The 27,696-nt window shown below is 37.5% G+C and overlaps 1 protein-coding gene and 1 long non-coding RNA gene across 2 annotated transcripts in view; one reads left to right on the forward strand and one right to left on the reverse strand.

Moving 5' to 3' along the window:
• Positions 1-25,547, reverse strand: part of LOC143667209 (uncharacterized) — a 106,239-nt gene extending 80,692 nt beyond the window's left edge. The window contains exons 1-2 of the long non-coding RNA XR_013167950.1: positions 25,460-25,547; positions 24,705-24,769 (exon numbers count right to left, since the gene is read on the reverse strand). This is a non-coding gene — a long non-coding RNA (uncharacterized LOC143667209). The remainder of the gene's footprint in view (positions 1-24,704; positions 24,770-25,459) is intronic.
• ZNF462 (zinc finger protein 462) overlaps positions 25,474-27,696 on the forward strand; it is a 158,030-nt gene continuing 155,807 nt past the window's right edge. The window contains exon 1 of the mRNA XM_077141128.1: positions 25,474-25,889. The gene's annotated coding sequence lies outside the window, so the exon portion shown is untranslated. The remainder of the gene's footprint in view (positions 25,890-27,696) is intronic.

Raw genomic sequence — 27,696 nt, forward strand, 5'->3', positions numbered from 1 at the left:
CTGGATTCACATCCTACCTCTGACTTAAGCAAATCAATGGGATCAATACCCCTATTTGTAAAACATTGAAAATAGTACCACACTTACAGTTCGTTTTTAGCATTAATTAGTGTAATATGTGTGAGACTATTCAACATAGTTCCAAGTAAGTAAACACTTGCCCCAAATATCTACACTGCATTTGGATAAGAGCTTTAGATCTATCCAATATCATGGACTTCTTAACGCGGGCATTTATTCTTTACCATAATGACATAGTACAATGGAAATATGTATGTCACAGAGCCTGGAAAGTTGTTAACATTGAAAAGTGTAGATTATCCATTTCATATTAACCATTGGCAAATACAACCCTATTTGGATGACTTTTTCAGGACTTTTAAGAAGTAATTGCTCTTCTGACTTTTCAAGAACTTCACAAGAGAATATATCTTTGCTACAACATGAAAAAGCCATAGCCATCTGGCCACACAACTGTTGAAGTGAAAATAAATTGATTTTTCTTCACTTATAGAGCTTGAAAAAAAAAAAAGGGCAGAGCATCTTCTAGTGAGCTATCTCTAAAAGCCTAAACTAGAATTGCCTTGATCTTCTAGTATGCATGACCAATATCTTGCATAATTTCCAAATCTATTTCTATTCCCTAGGGAATTTGACGACGCATCTTTTCCTCTCCAGTATAAAATTTCATTGGGCAAAAAATTCCAAAGAAGTTCCACTGAATACAAAGAACTGAAGAGAGCAAACTTAGCAAATAAATCATTTTGAAAAAGGTCAAAGAATATTTAATGAAGCTTGCCAAGATAAACAGCATAGGTTCAAAGAGAAAAAAATAAACCTATAATGAATTAATATTTTAGAGCTTGATCTCATAGTCCAATATATGCCATTCTCCTTATACATTATTCTGAAATAAACACATATTTAGCAGGTAGTCACCATATGAGAAATTGATTTCTGGGGATCCACCTAACATTCAGCCCATAGCTTGTTACTGATACAGAGAAAGATTAATGTACCTGATCACACACAACCAGCAGAGGAGGTTTGAGGTCGCATCTTATTCATGACCAAATCCTCTTCAGCCAACCATGAGACTTCCTGGAACTGTCTGTGAGAAGCTGTGGACTTTGTCATCCCGGACCATTTATCCAGGCATGATGTTTAATTAGTGCACGCAAAGTTGATGTAAAAGGCTTGGCAGCTCAGATTTTCACCCCTATAGGGTTCATTGCCTCATTAGGAAGGCCCTGGATGGCTGACCTGCCAGACAAAACTAAAAAGCACATGTTTCACTATCCACAATAGCAGTAACTAACATTCGTTTAAAGCTTTAAGGTTTAAAAGGTGCTGTTATGCACTCAATGCTTTCTGTTGCTGTGTAGAAAACAAAGCAAGTCTATATATCTGCTCTGCCACTCTGAGACACTAACAAAATTATTCTATCCTCTATATGTCTCAGTTTTCTCCCCTTTGAAATGAAGCTAATAAAACTTGCATCACAGGGAGTTGTTTGGATTAACATGTAAAAATAACTAGCCCTTTGCAAGAGTTCAGTGATTATTTGTTGTAACCTAACCTGCTGTCTTCCACTTCTTCCATCCTTAGTTGGAAGAGCAGAATGGTCTGCTGTACATCTGAAGGAATGGTGGCCCCAGATAGACCTTCTGAGTAGACTGGACCACTGATCTACTGGTGGCTATAGAGGTTGTCTGGGAAGACCATAATAAGAGATTTATGCTGGAAAGTTGGAGCAGAAGATAATATCTGCTAAGTTGGCATGTCTTCAGATGAAACTACACTGGCAATACAGACATCTGGATTATTTTCTAGTTTAGCAAGATTCTTGTGGATGGAGCCAAGATTGTTACACTGTGTCCATATGACCAAAGGAAACACTAAGTACAAAATTTGACTTCAGAATAGAGATCTTGCCTCTTGCATCTGTTTCAAAACTCCAAAAATGACTCCTGAGCTCCCTCAGGAAGGGGCTGGGGCTCAGACAGAAACTGTATTTGAAGGAAAACAATGATTGCCTCTCCTATCTTTCACAGTCAAATAAATATTTACTAAGTAAGGACACACAGCATACATTAAAATTAATGCTTTGCACAGCTTTGGAAATGTCTGTCATATCTGTCAGTGTTTCAATAGCTCCATGACTGTAAATGGCTCTGCTGTCTCTCCGTGAAAGCTGCCATTTTCCTGATGGTGCTCAGCAGGAGACTGGGCCTGATTATACTCTCAGAGCCAAAGGACAGGCAGCTACACATAAGAAAGCTCACGGGAGAGAGGATGAGCTTATAAAGTTTGTGCTGAGTGAGGTCTGTGGCCGCCGTAAAATATTTTTGGAAAGCAATTTCATGGTGATTTCAAATAAAGAAAAGGAGCTGCAATTAATAGGGGCATCCGTGTTTATAGACTATTAACAAAAGAAAAACAGAGAAAACTGACAATCTTCTTCCCTTGGTTAAATAGCCTATGCAGTGCTACATCTTCTGGGTGTCAAGTTGTCACCAGCCCATGGGTCTAAGAAGGGACAGTTCGCACTTAAAAGATATTGATATGTGCATTTCCCCCCAGTGTAATTCACCCAATTACTGTGTAGCATGGAGATATTCGGACTTGGGTAATTTTATTTTAGTGTTCTCTCCTCTTCTAGGAACAGTGTCAACTCCTGACGCTAATCTGGCTGCTGAAATGATGGCTTCTAGTTTCATTAATGGTATATTCATGATCCCTTTAAAATATCAGTGATCTACGCTTCTTGGAAAATATATACAACCATTAAGAAAGCCACATTGTTTAGTTTTTGCTCTTTTCAATGGCACATCATGTCTTATTGCAGCTATAGTCACCAGAAGATGCAAGGAAATTTGGCCATCTGTTTTGGGACAGATCTGGAGGGCTGTAGAAATGGAGAAAGTAGGAGGTGAAATGGGAAATAGACAGCAAACAGAGAGGTATGTGTTGCATAGTTGACTAAATTTTCCCAAGTATTCAGAAATGAATTCATGAGATTCCTGAATGTGCTGGAATGTCTCGCTTCATTCCAGCTGTGTTTTCTCTGTGACTCATACCTTAGGGTCCCATCCCTTCAGCTCTAATATATGAATGGTCTGATTTAACATCAGTGCTGGTTTCTGAGTCTTTTCTTAGAAAATGCCCACATTTTTTTATAAGGAAGAAGGCCAATCTACCCAACCAATATATTTATCAATGGATGTGACTCTCCATAAAAGATATCTCACATTATAAGAATGGGATTAGAAAATAACTATAGGCACTTTCTCTAATGCTTCTTGAAGTTACCTGGGTATTTGAAACACTGGTATGTGCTTCAGCATAAATGGCATGAAACTTGCATGTGTAATTCTAGCATGTTCAATGTTCTTAGATTAGGTTCCCCAGAAGCAGATTCCAAGATGAGTGTTCTCACATGGGTGATTACTAAACAAGTGTTCTCAGGAGAAATTGGTAAAGTGGATGAAGACAAAGAGGAAAAGGGATGAAGCCAAGTGTGACATAACATCGGGTGAAGTTCTAGCCTCAACCTGACCTGTGGGAAGTTCCAGATGATAAATAATACTGCAGAGTTTGTTCCCCCTTGAGGCAAGTGAGCTGGGATTTCAGACTCTTGCACAAGTAAGTCATTGGTTCTAGGTTGGCCCTGAGGTATGTAAGTACTTCTGGCTCTTGAAAGGTCTAGATAAAGAGGTTCCAACAATTCAAGTGCAGCCCTCTCAAGAAGGTTGTTGGCATGAACTCTTAAGAGCAAACTTAGAGGAGCTGGGGGGTGGAATTCATGGGGATTCAAGTGAAGCACTGACAGAATCCACTACAACATATGAGCTTTATTTATTCAGTAAATAATTATTTAGTGCCTGCTATGTGTTGGGTATTGGACCAAGAGCTGCAGTTTTTTTTTTTTTTTTTTTTTTACATGGGCAGGCACCAGGAATCGAACCCGGGTCCTCGGGCATGGCAGGCAAGCACTCGTATCTGCTGAGCCACCGTGGCCTGCCCAAGAGCTTCAGTTTTAAAAATAAACCAGAAGTGACTTACTGGAAAAGTTCAATACCTTGACGGAGGGATAGACATACAAATAGATTCACTAAAATATAATGTGGTTCTCAAGGACAAAAGTGCTAGGAAATCACCAATGAATAAGTTCATTACAATCGGGGTGGGTGTCTTAAAACTTCAGAGAGAACACAGTTTTAAACATCAGACACTTCTGAACAAATAGAATAAGTTGAAATCACTGGGAAAGGATGAGGTTCTGCATACTCAGCTCAGCTGAGCTCTGCTCACACCCTACATTATCGTTGTTCTTTTGTTCTGAGATTTCATTAAATATTCACCCAGAAAACATTTACTGAGAACCTGATATGTTCCAGGAACAGCACTAGGCATTGGGGATACACAGGAAAGGAACAGCCCCAGCTCCTAAAGGAGTTCACATCCTGAGCATATCATTTCTCATCCTGGAAATTTGGATTCTTCATCTGAAAAATAAATGTTTTAAGCCCTTGACACCTGTCTATACCCAAGAATAATATATGGGAAAAGAGTAGCTAAGTGGAAATGCTTCAAATAATTAAGAACTCAGAATCCTAAAAAAAAAAAAAAAAAAAAAAAGGCAATTTTTTAAAAATTCAACTTTGTTGGAGGTTTGGGCTCCGTTAGCCACAGACTCAAACTCAACTCTTAGAATGAATGACTATTATTCCCAATGAAATCTCTAAAATGTCTTAATCTTTGGCAAAAAATAAATAAATATAAAAAGTAAATGAATCTCAAACACCCTGTGAGAGTGAGTACCACAGGCAGCCAAGCAAACCACATATGAGAACGCATCAAAATGAAGGATGGTGAAACTCAGAGCCCAGATGTGGTCCTGGCTGTCAGAAAAAATGCAGAAAGAAAGTGAATAATTTGAATAATAGCAAACGCAAGGTAATTCTTGCCTCATATCATCAGTCCCAGGCCACCAACTGTGATGCCCAACCCTGGTCAATCCAAATCTGGCCCCAAATTTCCCTCTATCCAGATCTTATCTCTTTAATGATATAGTTCTAAACCCTTCTCTTAGCCCTAACAATTCGTATATCTCCACTATTTATTGAGCCCTTTGCAAATCATCTGGTTTTAGCCTTACACGTCTCTTAGATCTCAAATAATATGTAAGCTTCTTAAAGGTTTAAAAAAAGTGTCTTATTCTTATCAATCTCTCCAGGCTGAATGCAAGGCAAATGGAAGAAGTCAGAACTCATGCTTGCTAATGAAGAAATGGGGCAGTGTGTTCTCAAACTCAACATGTGCCCTCAAACTCTGAAGGGTAAAGCAAAATCTGGGCACAGTGAGACATTGTATATTGGGAACAATGCAGATGAGTCATGAAACTTCGTAAGATTAGCATGAAAACAATGTGGAGAAAAGGCTGAGATCAGGGACTGACTCAAATGAAACAGATGCCAAGCTTGATCAAAGGTAACTACGAGAATCAATCTGAAGAAGTCAAGACCAGAGCTGAAAGGGAATGAAAGGCAAAAAGCCAGAGAAATAAAATTTGAAAGTTGAGTCTAGGTCACATTGAACAGATGGCTCTCTGCTAAAATCTAGCCTGTTTTGAAGACAAAGTCCTCACCAAGTAATCACTGGTGAATTGAGTTGATAGCTGCCAAAAAAGACAAGATGTTGAATGTCTTCATAATATATATGAAATATCATTTTTAAGAATGAAAAATCTTAAAGAGTATAACAACTCTCTGCACTTCAGTTTAATCTGTTGAAAAGAGATTAATCTGTTGAGATGGCTATGCCCAAAGGGAAAGAAGACCATGAGCTCTTGGTATTTTAACATCTTATAAAGATATCCCGTTTGTTCCAAATGAGCATCTTTAATCTTTTTTAGGAATTAGAATAAAAATTGGTAGATATTAAGTAAAAGTAGAAAAAAAATGTAAGGAAGTAAAATAATTGTGAAGAGCTAGATTAACACGGTATATAGGACTTTCTGTGATTATGGAAATGTCCTCCTATCTGTGCTGTTTAATACATAGAGCACTAGAGCCACATGTTTCTGAGCACTTGAAATGTGACTAGTGCAATTGAGGAGAAATTGAATTTTTAAATTTTACTTCATCCTCATTAATTTAAATTGAAATAGCTGCATGTTGCTAGTGGCTCCTATATTGGACAGTGCTGATCTAGATCATCTTAGAAGAAGGGAGAGAAAACAATGAAATAATGAGATTGAAGAAGAGATTTTAAAAAATAATAATTACTAAGAATGAAAAAGTGATAAGAATGGGTAAAACAGTGGTCAATAGAAGGAATGTGTGAACAAGACCATCTGGGAGGTCTGCTTTTACTTAGAAGAAGGTATGTTGCTAGGAGAAGTATCAGCATGAGACCACAGTTAAAATAGATTAGCTAGGAGAAGTAAGACTGGCAAAAGGCCTTGTCAGAAAATGTTGAGCTAAGAACTCCTCCCATGTTCAACTTCTAGTCTTCTAAACAAAGCCATGTGCTGTGTCTGTTTCAGTTTTAGATTAAGAAAAGGAATAGCCCTAAAAGTCATTTTTTTAAGGTTACTTTCTAAGGAATGGTAGTTCTCATTCTTTGAAAGATAACTCTTATTGCTTGAGTTTTGCACCCTAGAAAATAACACTAAACAAATGGTACCTATCTTTGAGGGCACCTTTTGGTATGTTAGCTGGTAGATGTTTCCACTTTTCTTGGTGAAACATGGAACTCCCCACATGGTACATAGATCAAACAAACCCATCCACCTCGTTTCAGTTCAGTCACAGACATTTTCCTTAGCACTAGGGTACACCATTAATGCCATTAGAAATTTGAAGGGTGGGGAAGTTCCTGCAGTTCGGGAACAAGAGGAAATATGTTTACTTAAAAGACATCATGTTGAGTGAAATAAGCCAGACACAAAAAGACTACTATTGTGTGATGCTACTTATAAGAAATAACGAAAATAGGCATTTTCATAGAGATAGAGAGTATAGTACCAGGGATGTGTGGAGTTAATGCATAATATTTGCAGGGTCTCTGTTTGGAGTGAAGGAAAAGTTTTGGTAATGGATGGTGGTGATGGTAGCACAGCATGTGAATATGAGTAATGAAACTGAATTGTATGTTCGGGAGTGGTTGAGATGGGAAATTTTATGTTGTATGTGTGTTACCATGATCTAAAAACAGAGAGAGATTAAAGAGACAATGACAATTAAGTGTAATACATGATCCTGGGCTGAATTTAATAATGGAGGAGAAAATGTCCAAAAGGACATTATCAGGATAGTAGAAAAAGGTGAAATATAGACTGTATGCTTTATATCAATGTTAAATTTCTCGAGCTTGATCATTATATTTGACTTCGTTACTTAAGTGAACAAGTTTGTCCTTAGGAAATGTACATAGAAGTATTAAATGGTAAAGAAGCATGATACAACCTGCTCTCAAATGTTTAAGGAGAGAGAGAGAGAAAGAAAGAGAGAGAGGACAGATGATAGATAAATAGATAGATGACAGACAGATTATAGGTAGGTAGGTAGATAGATAATAGATATGATAGAATGATTTAACCAATGTGGCAAAATATTAAAAGTTTGCTAAATCTGAATGGGGTGTATTGGATTTCTCTATATTATTTTTGTATTATGTTTGCAAATTTCATATAACTTTGAAATTATTTCAAAATAAAAAGTTTACCAAGAAAAAAGAAACTTTTATTTTTAACTTCTTTAAGCATAGGAAGCTGCTCCTACATCAAGTCATTTACATTGTTTAATTTGTACCTTCCCCTTGGGCAGTCCTCATCTCTTTGACTACCATGCTCTATGTTACACAAAAACAAGCTACTCACTTGAGGAAATATAACTAGCATCTTCATAGAGCTAAATTGTTTATGAAGCCTTTCCACTTGCATTATCTCCTCCATCCCCAGCCTATTCACATTTCACAGAAGAGACAAGTGACTGAGACTACCCTATAATTACATTTACTGAACAATAAAGGAAGAGTTTTACAAACACTGGTTCCTAAAGAAAAAAAAAGAAGTAAATCCAGTAGTACCTGTGGTTGAATCTCAACCTTCATTCCTCCTGAAATAATTGACCTGCTCTGGTCATGATAATTCTGCTCTCATTAGCAGTCATGGGTTTGGAAATAAGCAGACAACTCAGTGGTCTTTGGAAAACAATTCCTTCACTCTTAAGCAAAAGACACTGGAATGTGCAGCCTCTAGTTCTCCTCTGAGAAAAGTCAACCTTAAAATGATAATTCTGAAAGATGTAAAGAACCAAGGTTCTTGATAATATCACTGATTCATCAACTCCACAACCCTAGAACCCACTTTGAGCTTCTTGCTATGAGAGATAACACATTACCTTATTGTCAAAACACCTGTTACTTGTCACCAAATCATTCCAACAGATATATTCTGTTATGATCATTTAAAGACAAGAAAACTAAGATTTATAGACGTTAAGCAACAAAATCACATTGGTTGCAAATGGCAAGGTCAGGATTTGAGCCCAGATCCATCTGATTTCAAAGCTCAATCTCTTAAACACAAAATGAACTGGACCCATTTTTTGGCTTTAATAAATTGTGGGCCACTGACAATCTCGTCACCAAAAATCTCTATACCTCACCTGAGAAACATGCCACAATTAATGGTTTCCCCAAAAGTATTTGACCCTGTTGGATTAATCAACCCTGATTCTTATTACCACTCTCTCTCTCTCTTTTTTTTCTCATTCCAATACTGATGTATACCCTCAAGGAACTCAGTTTGGAGTTTAATGGTCCTCAATTCTTTCGTGTTAGTCATCACATTCAAATGCTAGAAATTAGGGGCCACATTCAAAGAGATTAAAGTGCCTCCTGCAATCACAAATCACTGTCTCATTGTTGTGATAGTACTGTGGACTGCCCTAGCTTGACATAAATTTCTGATCTTTATTCTTTACTGGCCTGATGTTGACAATTCTTACTCCTCCTTGCTCTAAATAACATGCTGCTTTATACCACATTGCATAACCTCCTCAGCTCAGAAGTCTCTGTAATAAATGTGTGTACGCACTTGTAACAAAAATAAAACTTACGTTAGAATCAAATTTTGGTTGTACACCTGGGAAAGCTTCATGACATATCTGTCAGTGTTGACACATCAGTCAAGAAACACTGAACTGGCTAAAGAGACAGACTTGTAAACAACTAATTACAACACAATCTAAGGGGAATTGTAGAAATGGGGCAACACAGAGGATAAAACAATTAATCTCAGTCTTCCTGAGAGCTTATTAAAGAAAGCTTCTCAGAAGTGGCAACTTTTGAGCTGGACCTTGAAAGCTGAGGAGAGTTACACCTAGCAGAAAAAACGACTTGGAGGGGAATGTGGGAAAGAAGATTCTAGATAGAGGGAACAGCATAAGCAATGGAATTACAACATGATATGCCCCACAGTAGTCACAGAAGAGAGGGTTGACCAGTGAAACTAAGGCAGTGTTCACACCAGGAAAGAGTCTTGGTTAGTCCATGCCCAACTATGAGAAGAGAACTTTATAAGGATATCTACAAATTTTAAGATGGGAATAATAATGTTTATTATCATTCCAAAACTTACCAAAAAACTCACACCTTAAAAAGGATTTTACACATATGACCTAATTTGGTATTTACCTTTACGACTCATAAATATTTACACTATACTGATAAGGATATTGAAATTCAAAAAGACTGGCTGTCTAGCTCACAATCACACAACTAATAGTCAGCTTCAACCTTAAGTAAAGCCTTCATTGTGTCAGAGCACTAGGATCTCCATTTGAGCCTCTGGTAAACTAAAGCTCATGGGGAACACATGTTTACATTGATGTCAATAACATTTAATAATTACTGGGTAGGTCAAGAATTAGAAAAGTTATGAGTTTCTTTTTTCTTTCCAGCTTATAGTCTCCAAAACTAGGCTTTTCTAACTAAAAAAAAAAAAGAAAGAAAGAAACATTGTGAGTGCATTTAAGATGGGGATATCTCTCAAATTTCATTTTTCTTTATTTTATATCTAAGCAATACTGACATGCCCTTTATTTCATATTTAAGCAGAACTTTCTGCTTTATTTATTATAAAGTGTCTGTTCTCATTTTATAAAATTGGGGGGGACAAAGCTCACCTTAATCTTCACTTGCCTTTTCTCATAGGTACACTAACCACCCTGTTACTGTTTTGCTGCATTTTTGTTTCTATACCTACATAGATGGATGTTTGCATGTGCCTCATTGGCCACCGATTTTTTCCTCAGATTACTCACCAAGAAAGGCAGAAGAAAATACAAACAGATCATCAAAGTCATGACCAACTCTGCATGTGATCTAAGCCACAAATAAGATCACTGGGGTTGCTTCAGTCTCATTAGAGATGCACCTAGGGCATGGTGAGAAGACTTGACCCAGCCCAGCTGAAGACATCTGATCATTGAGAGCATATATAAGTTGCTGGTCTTTCTCAAACACAGGAACCTCAGATGTATTTACTAAAGTGAATGCTAAGAAAGTCACTTTGAGACGTTATCTAATAAGAAATCACAGCTTTGTGGTCCTGGTAAGGATGGACTCACTTCATGAATCTAAGACCCAGAAAAGCCTTGCTGATTCTCATGACCTAATCGGGGATAGAATGTTTCATCTACATTGCCCAACCATAGTGTCAAAATGTGCCAAGACACAAATGTGAGCAATAAATCCAGGACCACGAAAATGGCTCTGTCGGCATAATAATGGTCATTGTTAGGGAAGTCAGAAAGCAGAAAGATATTCTTAGGATAGGTAAAGAGAAATGTGCCCTCTTAGCTCTGCTGCATAGCAAGGTTAAAATCTTGGAAGAGGACCACCTGAAAGGCACAAGAATTTGAAGTGAATAATTTAATCCATGAATCATCTCATCGATCCCAGTTGGATAAACCACAAGCCCAATCACACGTGGATGAGAATGCCTGCTTCATATGCCCCTTCTCTATTCTTGTGCCACCACAGAACATCATTTAACTTCTGCAGTTAATGAAGCCTCCAGTCTCAGTCAGGGTTTGGCTCGCCCTCATGAGTAATGGTCCATTTCCTACACTTCACAGTTAAAATTTCTTATCACCAATGTTATAAAAAGTATATATATTTCATGAGACTTGTCTATGTTGGGATTGCTCATTATCTTTGTAGATGCCAATTCTGGAAATCTCTCTGCCTCTTCATTCATCACTGCCTGATACTTTCAATCACTTAAGGAATGAGCAGAAATGCATTGATCACTTATAAGCCAGGCATTGTATGAAGTTCTGAGAGGAAATACAGATTAAAAGAAAGCTCTATTCTACTCTCAACAAGCTTGTAATCTGTTCAAATAAACACGAGTCGATCAAGAACCGAGTAAATAAGTCAGAGGTCACTCTGATGCACGAAAGAGAGTGAACTGGAAGCAAACTTGTCTACTGGACTGAAAGCAGAACCCAAGTTCCAGTTCTGGCAGCGCTATTTTCCACCTGAGTAACCTTGGGCAGTTCCTTTGAGCCTTTGTACTAGGTGGCTTTGTCTCCTTCTGGCCATAAAACTCTATAATCTGTATGACTCATTTTTTGGTACAACGAAGGAAGAATAAAATTTAAGTAGAAAAGAACAAAAGGGCCATTCAGGATAAGAAGAGTGTGATTCAGAAGGAGAGCTGTGGATTGTATATGGTGGGGAAGACCCTGAAGAGATGGCAGCAATGTTTTATGGATTGAGGGGTAACAAAAACAGACTCTTGTCAAGGCCAGTGCTTCCATTTGCTCTTCTCCAAAATCCCAGAACCCTTCCTTAATAAATCACTCCCAGATGTCTGAACTCCTTCCTAGTCACCACTAGACTGGCAAAGTGTAACTCAAGGTTCGGAAGGGTTCTGGATTGGGAACTTCAACTTAGTCAGGAATCATTTTGTTGCCCATAACAAAAACACACTCAAACTAGAATTACTCAAGAAAGAGTCATTGAAATACCAGAGGGGGATCCTTTGAAATCCAATTGCAGATTATAGCAGCCAGACCTCACATGAACTGGAAGGTCATAAGACATCTACTCACACCATCTCACTCTCTGAGAATGGTTTCTTTCTCTGTTGCTCATCTGTTTTATTTTCCTCTATCTGCCTACTGGCTTGGTTGTTCTTGCTCCATCCATAACATGGCCATAGCAAAGACTCTGTCTCTGATTCTTCATGAGTAGAGTGCCTCAGAATCCCACATAGTTAAGCTACAGTTTCTCTGACTCAGTTCAAATTCTAGGAAGTGATTAACAATAGACCAGTAGATGGATTGGTTCTCTGTTAGACTTCCTCCAAATAACAAAAGCCAGTATGGCTTGTGATACTCAGTTCTGCCTCTCTTGCCTCTTCTGGAGTTATAGGTTCAACTACAAGGGAAATTTTTCAGTGGCAAGCAAATTACTGTCTTTGCTACAGGCCTCTCTTATATGATAGTTTAAAAATGGGTTAAAAAAGATTATGTGAGCTTACCTAATGATCTATCATTTACAACATAGTTTTTTAGAAGAAAACATGTTCCAATGTTAAAATAAATTTAGTAGATTGAAATGCTAGTGATCAATGAAAGGGAAGGGTAAGGGGTATGGTATGCATGATTTTTTTTCTTTTTTCTTTTTATTTCTTTTTCTGAACTGATGCAGATGTTCTAAGGAATGATCATGATGATGAATATACAACTCTATGTGGTGAAAAAAAAGAATGTTCATATTGTATGTCGATCAGTTTTATTAATAAAAATTTTAGAAAAAGAAAACATGTTCCAAGTTCCAAATTCCAACAAACTTTTAGAACATAACCTATTTTAAAGATCTGGGGCCTAGCTATCTTTATATGACTAAACACGGTGTATGAACTGACGGCATTGGCTAGACTGTATTTCAAACTTGATTCGACAAGAACATTCCTACAAACCACAAAATCTCTAACACTCTACAGACAAACATATGCCTGCATGTGGAGAACAAAGGCCCAACATGTAAAAAAGAATATACTTTCAGAATGTCAGATGATGAGTGACAAGAAAATAATATGGGGGCCAGCCTACCTTCATGAATTTAGGACGCGCTTTGTTTGATGTCAGTCATATACTAGGAACTATGCTAAGGGCTGGGTGCTCAATTTCTGATTTAATCCTTATAAAAATCCTGAGAGGAAGATAATTGCTAACCCCACTACCAAAATAAAGGAATCGAGACTCAAGGACAACGAATTTGCACAGAGTGACAAAAGTTGTGGCAGAGAGAGTATTCAAATAGCTTCCACCTGACTGAGTTGGACTCGGAAGCCAGACCACTAGATTCTCGCCCCAGCTGCAACCGCGTCCAGTCCTGTGACATGCGACAAGTGAATCTGTGCCTCAGTTTCCCAGTAAAACAGGGGTTGTTTAGAAACTATTCCAGAAAACTTTTTATAAGAGTTTAATGAGTTAACACACATAAAGCGCTTAGAAAATTTCTGACACATTTCAAACTCTCAACGTCAGCAATTATTATTATCCCTCCTTTGGAAAGTATGATTTACAAGCAGATGATTAAAACTATGAAGGAAAAAAATCATTCATGTAGATCTGATTGCAAACACACAATAGTATTCACAAACTAAAAAAACCTATCTAAATGTTGAAGAAATGTAAGGAACACCAGGAAATATACTTACCCAAGGAAACAAGCCGAAACCCTATCAGCACAGATATTGTAGAATGAAGGAGGATCAAATACTGGAGGAGGAGAAGGTAGAGGTAGAAGAGAAGGAGGAGGAGGAGAAGGAAGAAGATGAGGAGGAGGAGGAGGAAGAGAAGGTGGGTGAGGAGGTGAAAAAGAAGGAGGAGGTGGAGGAGGAGAAGGAATACAATATGGTATGAGAGTAATCTTCAGTACTGGCCTTAGGGGGATAAACTAAGTAACCTAATAACTGTTTTCCATCTTTGAATTCTATGACTAGAATATCAATGAAGGTTTTAGCTCAGAATCAGGATTCTACAGCCGACTTAGGACGTCGTGCAGAAAGAAGCTCTTGTATTACCCACACTATTACTAAACCAGTGCCGACTGATTTATATTTTCATAAGTGTTCACTCACTATAACATTTTTACACGCTGTGTGCAATCATCGTGCACAAATGCATACAATTATAGCAAGAGATACATAAGTATTTGTGAACAGATAGGTTTTGAATGTTGATGTGGATCTCTGATGCATTGATCTTCTGTTTGCATTCAATACACAGAGAATGAAAATATATTTCTTTTAAAGAGAAAAGGGAAAAAGCAGTAGCTGATGTAGGTTGGGATTTGTGGGTCAAATATGAATTCCCTGAATATTTAGTAGATGAGTAGTATTGCTATGTTCACTTAAAATGATAGTGGGGTAGGGGAGCTACCTTCAGACTAAAACTTCCTTTGGACTTCATTATTAATACCCCTTGGACTACCTACTAAACTTGCTATGATTATGTCTTTAAGAGTTAAAACATGCGCATACGGATAAGATTGATTCCTTATGGTGGTGCTGCATGTGAACTACAATGTAAAACTATTAAAACTAAATATTTACAAATATCATTAAGAGGAGAGGATTTCTACAGGTGGTCTAAAAATTTATGCCGATTGAATCATAATTATTGTATGGGCCAAATCCCATGATCTTAAACTCAAAGTGTTTTTCTGTTATATTAATTCTTATATCATGTAAGTAGATGAATATAATATTAAATGAGTAGATTTTATAAATAGTGTAAAATGAATAGATTATTACCTAGGTTTTTTTCTTCTTTCACAAACAGGTTTTTGTTAAAATGAAATTTGACTCACTTAAACCAATTCATCTTTATGAATGAGAATCTGATATGGCAGAAACCTTTTCAAAGCTTTATGCCACATGTTCTTTCCATTACCAAATACTTTCAAAAATATGCTCTAAGTGCATGAAAAAACTATTTCCATCAAATAAGGCACTAAATTCCAATATATGAACCCCAAAATGTAGTAAATTATTATAAAATACGAACTCAAAACTTTTACTTTTAAAGGCATTTGTAAAATGTACGGGACCGTGAAAAAATACCTGAAGAGTAACAATTTCAGCCTTTATTTCCCTCAGGCTTGAATCCTTCATTTGCATTAGATGATTATTGCATACCTTTTCTCTTTTCCTTCCCTTGTGCTTATCTAGAGACATTAAATATAACTTTCCTACTTTAGAGTTTACCACCCTAAATTTGTCTCCAAGTTAAGGTCTTGGGTTTACAGAGAAGTCTTATTACACAGAGACTACCATCGAACAATTCACAACCAGATAGCATCCTCCTCTGTAGGCATCAGCCGGATTTGTGCAACTCTGATTCATTCATACATCCTTTTTTTCCCAACTAGAGGTATTCACTGTGCTATTCCTGATGTTTCATGTGGCTACACACAGAATGACATTCAAATAAGGAGCAGAGAAGAAATCCTACATTCTTGAAGCAAGGCTCTGATTATACAGTACTTCCTTTGTTAACGATAATTGCTTGTTACCTTACGATCCTATCCTTTAATTAGAAATGCCAATACAGGAAAATGTTAACTAGGTCTCGCACCTATTATCAAATGTAAGATAAGTCAAAATTAAAAGCGGTTGTGGAAATGCACACTCATAATAATAATGATATGATAATGATAAAAATAATAATATCTCCCACTTATTAGTGCTTAGCGTGTGCCTGACACCATGACAAAGACTTTACATTTAACCACCAGACTGTCAATTCTCTTAGGGCAGAGTTGTGTTGTGTCTTTTTCACAGCTGTATCACAGGTGTCCTGCAAATAGTAAATATTCAAAAGAAACTTTTGTCAAAAGAATGAATAGATAAAGCAATAAAGTCTTCCCACTGAATGCCCCAGAGACAGATCTACTACCCCTCTTTACACACGAGTAAACTTATGTTCAGAGAAATGAAGCATTCATGGCAGAGGTAGGATTTAAATCCATTTCTGATTGACTACAAGGGCTGTTGCTTTAACTCCTCTGCCGCAATGTCACCTGGTACAGTGGGTGCTAAGCCTCACCTCTTGATTAAACTAAACTTATTTTGGTTTAAAACAAGCACATAATTCAACCTTCACTGAATAGATAGTTTAGATCATCTGCTATGTTTCTAATTTTCAACATCATACCTATAAAGGCTATTTCGGTCTTTATTCAGAGCACCTATAACTGGCTTTCAAAATTAACACACAAGCCTTCTCTTCTCCAAACAACCCTCATACTTTAAGTGCATGAGAAGTATTATATGTATACTTCACATTTCATCACCTGTTATTAAAAAGATGTGTACAATACGATGGAATATTTTGTGGCTGCAGAAAGGAATGAAGTCATGTAACGATGTGAATGAACTTTGAGGACATTATGATGAATGAAATAAGCCAGAAACAAAAGGACAAATACTGTGTGGCCTCATTAATATGAACTAACTATATTGAGCAACCTCAGAGTTAAAGGCAAAAGCATAGGTTATCAGGAGATAGAAAGAGGACAGTGGTTGGGCAACTGATGTTTAAAGAGTACAGAATGATAATAAGGTTGATTGCAAAGGTTCGGAAATGGATAGCACAATACTGTGTGATAGTAGCACAATACTGTAAGTGCAATTAACAAGGAAGAGTATGAGTATGGTTGGAAGAGGAAGGCTAGAGTCATTTGTGACCAGAGGGAAAGCTAGCAGATAAAAACTGGGACTGTATAACTTAGCAAAACCTAGAGTGGACAATGATAGTGGTTAATTGTATAAATACAAGAAAGTTTTCACATGAACTAGAACAAACATCTGTCACCACGACAAGGTGTTAACAACAGGGTGGTTGTTCTAGTTTGCTAGCTGCTGGAATGCAACACACCAGAGATGGATTGGCTTTCAATAAAAGGGGATTTATTTCATTAGTTCTTCAAAGGAAAGGCAGCTAACTTTCAACTGAGTTTCTTTCTTATGTGGGAAGGCTCAGGGTAATCTCTGCTGGCGTTCTCTCCAGGCCTCTGGGTTCCAACAACTTTCCCCAGGGTGATTCCTTTCTGCATCTCCAAAGGCCTGGACTGAGCTTCGAGGGCTGAGATGAGGTATACTGAGCTGCTTGGGCTGTGCTATATTGCGTTCTCTCATTTAAGCACCAGCCAATTAAGTCAAACATCATTCATTGCAGCAGGCACGCCTCCTAGCCGACTGCAGATGTAATCAGCAACAGATGAGGTTCACCTACCATTGGATCATGTCCACAGCAACAGAACTAGGTGCCTTCACCTGGCCAAGTTGACAACTGAATCTAACTACCACAGTGGTATATAGGAAAAATACAATTAATGTAACTGTAATATTCTTGCATTACTTGTTACAAAGGCACTATACCAAAGTTAAATGTCCATAATAGGGGATATAAGCGGTGTGGGACTTTTTTCTTTGGAATTTTTTTTTTTTGGAGAAAATGAGAATGTTCTCATATTAACTATAGTGATGAATGAATAACCACGTTATTGTACCAAGAGCCATTGATTGTATACTTAGGACGGATTGTGTGGTGTGTAAGTAAAACTATTAAAAAAAAAAAAAAGCCTTCTCTACCCCCACCCCTACCCCCTACCTTAGATATTCAGTGGTTGCATTATGGAGGAAGAAAATTTCCCAGGGAGGTACACACATGCTCATTTCAACCATCCAACTCATTCTTTTTTGTATTGAAACCTGGTATAGTGAAAGCAATGCTAGCTTTGGGTAAGGAAAACCCAGACTCAAGTTCTCATTCCACTATTTTATCAGCTCAGCTGTGGGATCTTAATAGTTTAAATACTGTGAGGTACAATTCTTCAAATATAAAAGTGGGAGGAATTGCAAGAAATAATGATATAATATCTGCAAAGTTCCTAGTACAGCATGGCATATAGGAGGCTCAATAAAAACCAGGTTCTTTCAACATCAAAGGGATGTGATGGACAGGGACATCCAGAAGCTGACAGGGGACGCTGGTGTGCAGAGTTTGTGCCACTCCCGGGGGCACCACTAAGGAGGCAGGTGGAGTGTTGAGCTGGGCAACTCCGGAGTGGCACCTGCTGCTGACCCTAGAAGCTGATGGGTCTAACCCCTGCTCTTCTCTAGGGAATGTGGCCAGAGGGATGACTCCTTTGGATGAAGAGTGGAAAGGGAGAATCGTCCCCTGACTCTGGGCCTTTCTGAGTTTTACTTTTTCTGGGAGGGTGATGTCGTCTCAAGTAAGGGAAGGAAGACTCTGGAATCTGCAGGAGGGTCTAAGGCTTGGGGCTAGAAGATCTCTGAGGTTCAATCCAGCAATTGCGATCCAGGAGTCTCACCTCTGACCAATTCACAAAAGTAATAGAAATGATCTCAAATGACCTGAAAGCGTGTCAAGGCAAAAAACTACGCTTGAAGGGAAAGAGAGAGAAAGAGAAGTTTCATTAATCTCATCCTTTAATACTGATAAGATTATCTGGAGTAGAATTAGGAGGCATGCTGAGCATCTTTCAGAGAGCACACGCTGCCCTCTTCATCTCCCCGGCACCCCAAGATAAGAGAATTCTGTACTCACTGTATCTTCCTAAACGCAAGTGAGTGCAGCCTCAGAGAGAACATGCTAAAGACATAAGGGAAACTAACTGATCAAATTTCACATTGAAAAGACAAGGCTCTGCTCTCTTAGCATAGCAAAGAACCCTAAGAGCACTAGACCGAATACCTGATCGGTGCGTTTTACTGCAGAGAGATACAAAAACAAATGAGAAAACCTTTCTACCCTCAGATGTTGTAATCAAGTGGGGAAGACGGCAATCAACATGGCAGAATAAATTGATCACTAAAGAGAGGAACAAATAATGTACTGTGGGAAAAAAGAAAAAAAGATTCCGACTAAGGAGCTAGAAGAATGTTTTGTGGAGAAAGTGCGTTTTAAATGGAGCTTTAAAGAGAAAGCAGGATTTATATTAAGGAAAATCAAAAAGGGGAAAAACAACCTCCCTAATCAAAAAATGAACAAAAACCAAGGACATGAAATTAACTCCAAAAAGCATTATAATTGACCACTAAACATGGTAAAGAAGATTAACCTTATGAGTACTCAAAAAATGCAAATTGAAAATAATGCAAAATCATTTTTCACCTGTCAGATTGGCCAAAATTTTTTAAATGATAATATCCAATATTGACACATATGGAGACATTTTACATATTTATTATACAGGAACAATTGAACGATATCAATCAAGGACCTTCAGAATGTTGATTCGATTTTACCAAATAAATTCAAATCCAATACTTTATTTTAAAGAAAAAAAAAAAGAGACATGAAAGACATATATCAAGGCATTATATATAAAAGTAAAACATTATAAACAATTTAAATGTTCAATAGCCACATAATAAAATATAATGCAGTCATTACATAGATTTTAGAAAAATATTTTAAAACATTGAAAATTTTTCATATTATATTAAGTAAAAACTAAAGTTTCTAGATATTTACATATGCATCTGTGTGTATTAAATATGTGTGTGCTTTGAAACAAAGACTAAAAAATATATATACAAATATAAAAATATTTCTAGATTATAGTATTACAGATGATTTTATTTTATACTCAGTAACCTCTATGATTTCCCACATTTTAAAATAAGAAAAATATACTCTCTTTTTTTTTTCTCTAATTTTTAATGGATTGCATTTGAACAAGCAGAGAAGTGGTGGTGGTATTTAAAGCCAAAGAACAATATGTGGAAAGCACTTTCACAAATAGCAGAGTAGATGAATATGAAGGAATGCAGCAGAAATGAGACTGGAAAAATAGATGGAAATGGAATATGGAAGACCTTGAATGTCATGCTCATGAAGCTGTTCCATGAGGAGCAGAGCTGTTTACACGGGGCAATTGTATGATCACATTGATTTGTAGGAAAACTATTCAAGGGGCAATTTGAGTGTTGTCTGTATACTCTAACCTAGCAGTGGATTACAAACTCTTTGGGCCATGACCCTTAGTAAGAAATAATTCATATCATGACCCAACACACACACATACACACACACACACACACAAACACACACACATACACTACCCCCACATATAACTAAAAGATTTCATGAAAAGGTCATCCTTATCTCATTAAATTTACTCTAGTGCTTTCTATCCTATTCTGTCCATTCCTTTCTATTCTATTGCATTCCATTCTTTAAATGCTGATCACAGTGAACAAAAATGATTTCATGACTCATATCATGAAAAATGATAGTGTGACAACACTACCTTGGGAGAAATCCAAGCCTCCCTCACTTCTCCCCAGCTCTGCTCCTAAAAGGTAGGTAGATCAGCTCCAGTACTGAGTTAAGACCAAGAACCCACAGCTGGGCCATTGTACTCCCACTGGTGAAAGAGCAAAGGGGGAAAAATTCTTGATTCCACATAGAGAAATATTTAAGGGGCTCTTACTCCCTTGGCCTCCCTTTCTTCCTTGGAATTCTGCTGTGTCCCATAAATCATGTCCCATATAGACAGTGAGGTAAGGTAGGCCTGGGTTTCTCCTCGCCCTCTGCCAACCTCCCATGCTTCAGAAGGGAGTAAACACAGGTTAGCTCAGGAGATAGGAGGCTAAAGCAGACTAACATCTAGTCCAGTCATAAGCAACCTTTCAGCAAACATATCATTCAATCTAATTCCTAATATAAGATCTTGGAAAAAAAGACCAAGATATTACAAAAGTATAGAATACCAGTAGGCTGTAGTCTGTATAACATTTCTTTGGATACAAATTCATAGGCAGTGTCTTTGGATGAAAGACTTGTTTCTATTTATACAGTAAGAAGATCCAATAGTCCAAGTAAAAGATGATCCAGGCTTTACCTAGAACAGTGGTTATGGAAGAACATGTAGAGGATAGGGGCTTTAAACATATGTGTAATGGAGTCAGCTGAATTTGGAGAGGGCAGAAATGAGGGAGGCAGGGAAAAGGGACAGAGAGAGCATTGTCAGGAATGCATACCTCTAAGATTTCCAATGTAGGAGATGGCGATTAAAATTGGGTGTATTCTAACACCATTTAAAAAGACAGGGGGTGGGCCACGGTGGCTTAGCAGGCAGAGATCACACCTACCATGCCAGAGACCCAGGTCTGATTCCTGGTGCCTGGCCATGAAAAAGGAGGATAGGAAATACGGGAATAGAAACAGGTTTTACAGAAAAAAACAAAACAAAACAGTAAGCGTCTTTGGGTCAGAGGTCCAGAAAGAATTCGAAGCAAACAGACAAAAGAATGATATTCTCTCCCTTGAAATTCCCCTATTTCTTTTTTCTTAAACTTTTATTGCCAAATCTTCACACACATACATTCCATACATGGTCTTACAATCAATGGCCCACAATATCATCACATAGTTGGGTATTTATCACCATGATCATTTTTAGAACACTTGCAGCATGTCAAAAAAAGAGAAAAAAGCTCATGCATCCCATTCCCTTTATCCCTTCCTCTCATTGATGACTAGTATTTCAATCTACTCAATTTATTTTACCCCTACCCCCCCTGTTGTTCATTTATTTTTTATCCACATTTTTTACTCATATGTCCAAATGTCCTTACTGATAAAAGGGGCATCAGACACAAGGTTTTTACAATCACACAGCCACATTGTGTAAGTTATATCTTTATACAATTGTCTTCAAGAATTTAGGCTATTGGAACACAGCTCAACAGTTTCAGTTACTTCTCTCCAGCCACTCCAATAAACCATAAACCAAAAAAGGGATATATATATATATATATAATGCATAAGAATAACCTCCAGGAAAATCTCTCGACTCTGTTAGAAATCTCTCAGCCACTGAAATTTTATTTTGTCTCATTTGTCTCTTCTCCCATTTGGGCAAGAAAGATCTCTCAATTCCATGTTGCCAAGTCCCAGCTCATCACAGAATTTCCCACATTGCCAAGGGAATTTACACTGCTGGGAGTAATGTCCCATATAGGGGGAATGGCAATGAGTTCACCTGCCAAGTTGACTTAGATAGAAAAGCCACATCTGAGTCTCAAAAGAGATTCTCTGGGGGTGACTCTTAGGCATAATTTTAAGTAGACTTATCTTATCCTTTGCAGGAATAAATTTCATAGGGTTGCACCCCAAGATGAGGGCTTGGACTGTTGATTTAGTTGTCCCCACTACTTGTGAAAATATCAGCAATCTCCAAGTGGGGAAGCTGGATATTTCCTCCTTTCTCCCCAGAAACCCTAGGGGACTTTGCAAATACTTTTTTATTCACTGCTCAAATTACTCTGGGATATATCAGGGCATCACACTAACCTGGACAAACCCACAAAATCTCACAACCTATTCAAGATTCCATGTACTTATGATGGTCAACTAAACTGACTATACAAGTTAAGGAAGGAATACAGTACGGAAATATAAATTTCGCATGAACTAAACATCTCTCCCTTTGGTCTCACGCAGAAGTTGAAGTTTAAACTATAGACCATACCATCTTTTACCCTGTATTCTGATCTACTTTAATCCTATCCAGATCAGCTTCCTTCGTATCTCTATATCTCTAGTCAAAGTCTGATTCCTTTTTCAACTTTTTAAATATTCCTGTATGGGGTACTGCTGACTTTCATAGCTTCAGAACTCTAACTCTGAGTCTCAAGTGTCACATAAATACCCACACTTTCTCGGAGAAATTCCCCTATTTCTTATGGAAGAAGGCAGAACATAAAGGTCAGTTGAACCAAATAACAAATCAATTCATTATTACAAATTTCTGGGCTTAGAATGAGTGAAGGTATACACCACTTAAAATGGCAAACACACACAACAATATCTATTATATAATTAGCTGACTTTTCACTTACATTTTTATTTGCATTCTCGTAACAAACCTCACAATGACTGAGAGAGATGGTGGTCATTATTCTCATTTTTGTAGATGAAAAGTCTAGACTCAAAGAATTTAAGAAGCTTGCCTGAGATCTCACAGCAAAAAGTGCTAGAGCTCAAGATGTCGGCCTGTACCCCAGCATCTGTTCTACCCTGTAACTGCCTCCTATTAAGCAATGAACATGAAAAGAGAGGGCATTCTAGTTTGTAAGCTACTAGAATGAGATATACCAGAAACAAAATGGCTTTTAAAGGGGGGAATTTATTAAATTGCAAGTTTACAGTTCTAAGGATGTGAGAATGTCCAAGTTACAGCAAGGCTATAGAAATGCCCACTCTAAGGCATCAAGGGAAAGATACCTTGGTTCAAGAAGGCCAATGACAAGGGAAGGGGCATGGCAAACATGACGACATCTGCTAGCTTTCTCTCCAGGCTTCTTGTTTCATAAAGCTCCCCCAGGAGCATTTTCCTTCTTCATCTCCAGGTCTCTGGCTGCATGGGCTCTCGTGGTTCTCATAGCTCTAAAGCTTTCCCGAAATGGTTTCCTCGTAAAGGGCTCCAGTACACAACCTCACCTTGAATGGGTGGAGACACATGTCCATAGAAACCAACTAATCAAAAGTTACCACCCACAATTGGGTGGGTCACATCTCCATGGATAATCAAAAATCTCCCACCCAGCAATATTGAATGAAGATTAAAGGGCATGACTCTTCTACGGCACACCACAGATTCAAACTAGCACAGAGGGGAAAGTTCTAGCTTAGGAAGGTCAACTGGAAGAGTCATCTCTAAAAGGCATTCGGAATATTAAAGAAGCCAGAAGTAAAAGAAGTGCCATTGTCAGATTGTAAAATACAATAGAATTGCTGAAAATAAAATCCGGGCCATTAGAAAGAGGTTCTGAAATTTGATGCTAGTTGTATTATGAAACGCAGCCCCAATGAAATCAATCTGAAAACACTACAATCACTCAGAAAAAAATCATTTCAGAAAGAGAAGGAGAGCAAGGACACTACAAAGATTTCTGCTTTTAACAGTCCTGTATTCTCTTAGGCTGAAAGAGTTCTCAATCATTTTTAGAGAAGGTGCTAATTGGCATAACTCATTTATATTTTAGTAATTTCCGTAAGGTTTGTACGTTTGTATGCATGAATTATATTTTTAGTAACAATAGTTTATTTTTGATATGACAGAATTGAGTCAGATTCTCACCAGCAGAGAAGGCAGTGGAGAAAGAAGAACTTTGGATTAAGAGAAAGAAGAATTTTAATCCTGGTTCCACCACCTACTACATAGGTCGCTGTGACTGGACAAATTTGTTGCAGAAATTCTCTGCACCTGTTTCATCGTCTGGTAAATAAAAATAATTGCTGTAAGGACCAAAAGGGATAAAACAAACATACATGTGTGTGTGTGTTTGTGTATATATGTAAAGCTCTGAGTCCAATACCTGACAGCAGAAGCTAAATGAACTATGATGATGAAAGAGAAAAAAATTACACTAAGAACAGGCTTTGAAAAGATGTAGTAATTTTTTTTAGGATAGGGTAAAACTCATTCTGGAGACTTCAAACTTTTAACAAATCACAAAATATACTTGCAAAATAAATGTTTCTTTCTAACAAATGTATTTTGGGTGACCCTAGAAAAGGAAACTTGACTTCTTTGGCTCAGATTTTCCAAAGCACCATGACAATAATACTTACCTCTCACTTTTCCAGAAATACAGCAAACATTTGCTTGTAGAATATCAATCATGGTTAGAAGTTCCCTGCATCAGAAGTTAAATTAGCTCTTGTCTAATCATTGACACACACACACACACACACACACACACACACACACACATTTCAGGCAGTTAAGAAAGAGGTAAGCTTTTTTGGTCAAAGTTTTCAGAAAGGAGGTTTGCCACCTTTCTTGGGAAGTCACCAAGGTATTTAGCAACTTATACTGTTAGGAAATTCCTCCTTAAAAATAAAGACAATGTCTATGTTTCAAGTGTATTTCCCATGTTCTAGCCTTCACAGAGCTAGAGAAGGGTTGGTCACCGCCTGTGAATAATCTCTCATTAAATACTGGAGGATTTATGACATCTTCATCTTGGTCTTCTCTTCCCCAGAACAAATCATCCTGGTGCTTTTAACCTCTGCAGAGCATACTGGAATACCCTGATTCTATTAAATGCTTGGCACTCCATGTGCTGGACAAACTGGCTGAGCAGTTGACTTTTGCCATAGATCTTATTTCCCAAACTTCTAAACATGCCTGTAGCTTTCCTGTCCAAGTTCAAATATAGTATAACACATCACAAGTGCTGAGAAGCCGGAAGCCCATCACTGAATCTGGCACCACAGTACTGAGTGGAAAATACCATTTGCTTCCTTAGCAATCTATCCTTGGTAACTGGAAAAAGTGGGGAGCTAAGGGTTAATACTTCTGTAAACGAAGCACTTCTCCTCACCAGTTCTAAGAGGATGGGATAAGGTGGTGAAAGCTACTAAAACACAGTGACTGGAAACAGGTTAAATTCCTGGTGCTCTTCAAGAGGAAGTTGGAGAAAAGATCTAATGACCTCATAATTAAGGGCTTCTTCTACTCCACAACAAGTTTATAATCAGGAGTTGTCCTACAGGAAGAAAAGCAAAGGACAACAACAAAGCGAAAAGTCACCTTTGCATTGAGAGTTGGCTGGGATAGAGGATGGAAGGCAGAAGACCTTTCCAACTTGTTCAGAGCCAAAAGAGTACCTTTTAGTGTTTGTTTTGATTATATTTGCCTGTAACCCAGCAACTGGACCCAGATGCCAGAAGCCCAAAGAGAATGCTGCTGATGGCTGGTGTACAGAGAAAAAAGAATTCCTCTTGTTTTCTTACTTTATGATTCTTCTCAAGGTGAGTAAAAAGGGCTGGTCAGGACCCTTCATAACTGTTTGGAACCCTTACTCATTTTTCTAACAATAGGCAGGATGATTTATACCACCACATGCCCTCATTGTTGGTTTCCTCTTTTTTATTTTTGAAGACAAGACCCAAGTGGGAAATGTGAATCGGAGCCAGAGTTAAAATGATGGTTTTAAAGCAACGGAATGAATTTTCCAGCCACTATATCTCCATCTTAAAGCTTTCCTCCCTGAAGCACTGAGTTATTCCCCTTACAAGGGTAATCATTCATGTAGTCATTGTCACTGCAAACCTTGGTTTTCAAGGGCTCCATGTTGCTCAGTATTTGAAGTTGCTTTTACTTAATTGCTTTCTCTGTACTAAAAAATGAAAGCAACATGTTCAATGTATGAAATTCATTAGCTCTGTTATAAAACACACCAAAATGATCTCAGTCACATATACGTGGAGAATACAAAACTAATCCATTCTTAATGATCTTTGCAACCAAATAGGTCTTCTTGCAATTCAAGCTAAATTCCTCCTCTTTTAGTGTGTATCTATTTTCTCTTGTTCTTAACTCTATGGAAATGGAAAAGAGAGAAAAATAGAGGGAGAAGGAGAGAGATTTGGTGATTTGGTTTTGTTTAACCATCACAATTCAGGTATTTGAAGATAATTATTAAAGAAGTCTTTGACCTATTCTTTTTAAGATCAATCCAAATTCTTATGATCTTTTCCCAGGGGTCTTATTTAGTATGCTAGAAAATAAATTTGAATTAAAATATCTCATTTTTTTAACAAATTAAAAGACTTCCAGAATTTTCCATGATATGTTGATTTAAATGGAAAAATTACAAACATTCTGTAAATATTCAATATTTGAAAATTATCAAATATATCTAACAGTAAAACTACATGCAACATAATGTAATCATACCGGTGGTAAAAATGGCATGTTAGAATCCTGCATTGCTTCAAGTTGTAGTATGCTAGAGCCAGATAATACTGATTCTCAAGAATTTGTTAAGCAACTTTATGCAGGAAGCTTGAAATCAGCCATAATGGGAGTATTCATAACATAGAAATCAGCAAACACTGCAAGGAGAGACCGTTGTTAAACACTTATCAGTACACCACTGGCTTCAAGGTTATTATCACAAATACAATTATCAATTCGCTACAAAATCTTAATTTTTCAGAGTTCTAAAATCTACATCCATGCTATGCAGCAACATAGCAGATCGGGAAACCAAAGTCTGTAAATTTCATTCATACTTAAAGTTGCAAAAATATAACCTGATTTTAATTATCTTTGGCAATCAATTTCTAAATTTTCTTCTTCTCCTCCTCCTCCTTCCTCTTCTTCTTCCTCTTCTTCTTCTTCTTCTTCTCCTCCTCCTCCTCCTCCTAATCCTCCTCCTCCTCCTCCTCCTCCTCCTCCTCCTCCTTCTTCTTCTTGTATGCTGTATGGTGGATGTGTGGGGGTCACATTTCATTCATTTTTCATGTGATTATCCTGTTATGGCAGCACCATTTGTTGAAATTTTTTTGGAGCGGGGGGGCGGAGGGAGTACACAGGCTGGGATGGATTTTCTAAATTTTTAGAGAAAAAAATCTTCACTAACTTAAAAGTAAGCAAAACAGTAATATATGCTGAAATGACAGAATATTTTTACTCCTATTAGAAAGGTTGAAGCAGCTTTTCTATGTAAAGAGTCCTGGAAAATCAATAAGAAAAAGATGTATACCTCAATAGACATTTGGGCAAAGAAATATAAATGGCTACAAATTTTGAAAAGCATGTTACATATTCTAA

Source organism: Tamandua tetradactyla, chromosome 2, assembly GCF_023851605.1.
Source record: "Tamandua tetradactyla isolate mTamTet1 chromosome 2, mTamTet1.pri, whole genome shotgun sequence".
NCBI lineage: Eukaryota > Metazoa > Chordata > Mammalia > Pilosa > Myrmecophagidae > Tamandua > Tamandua tetradactyla.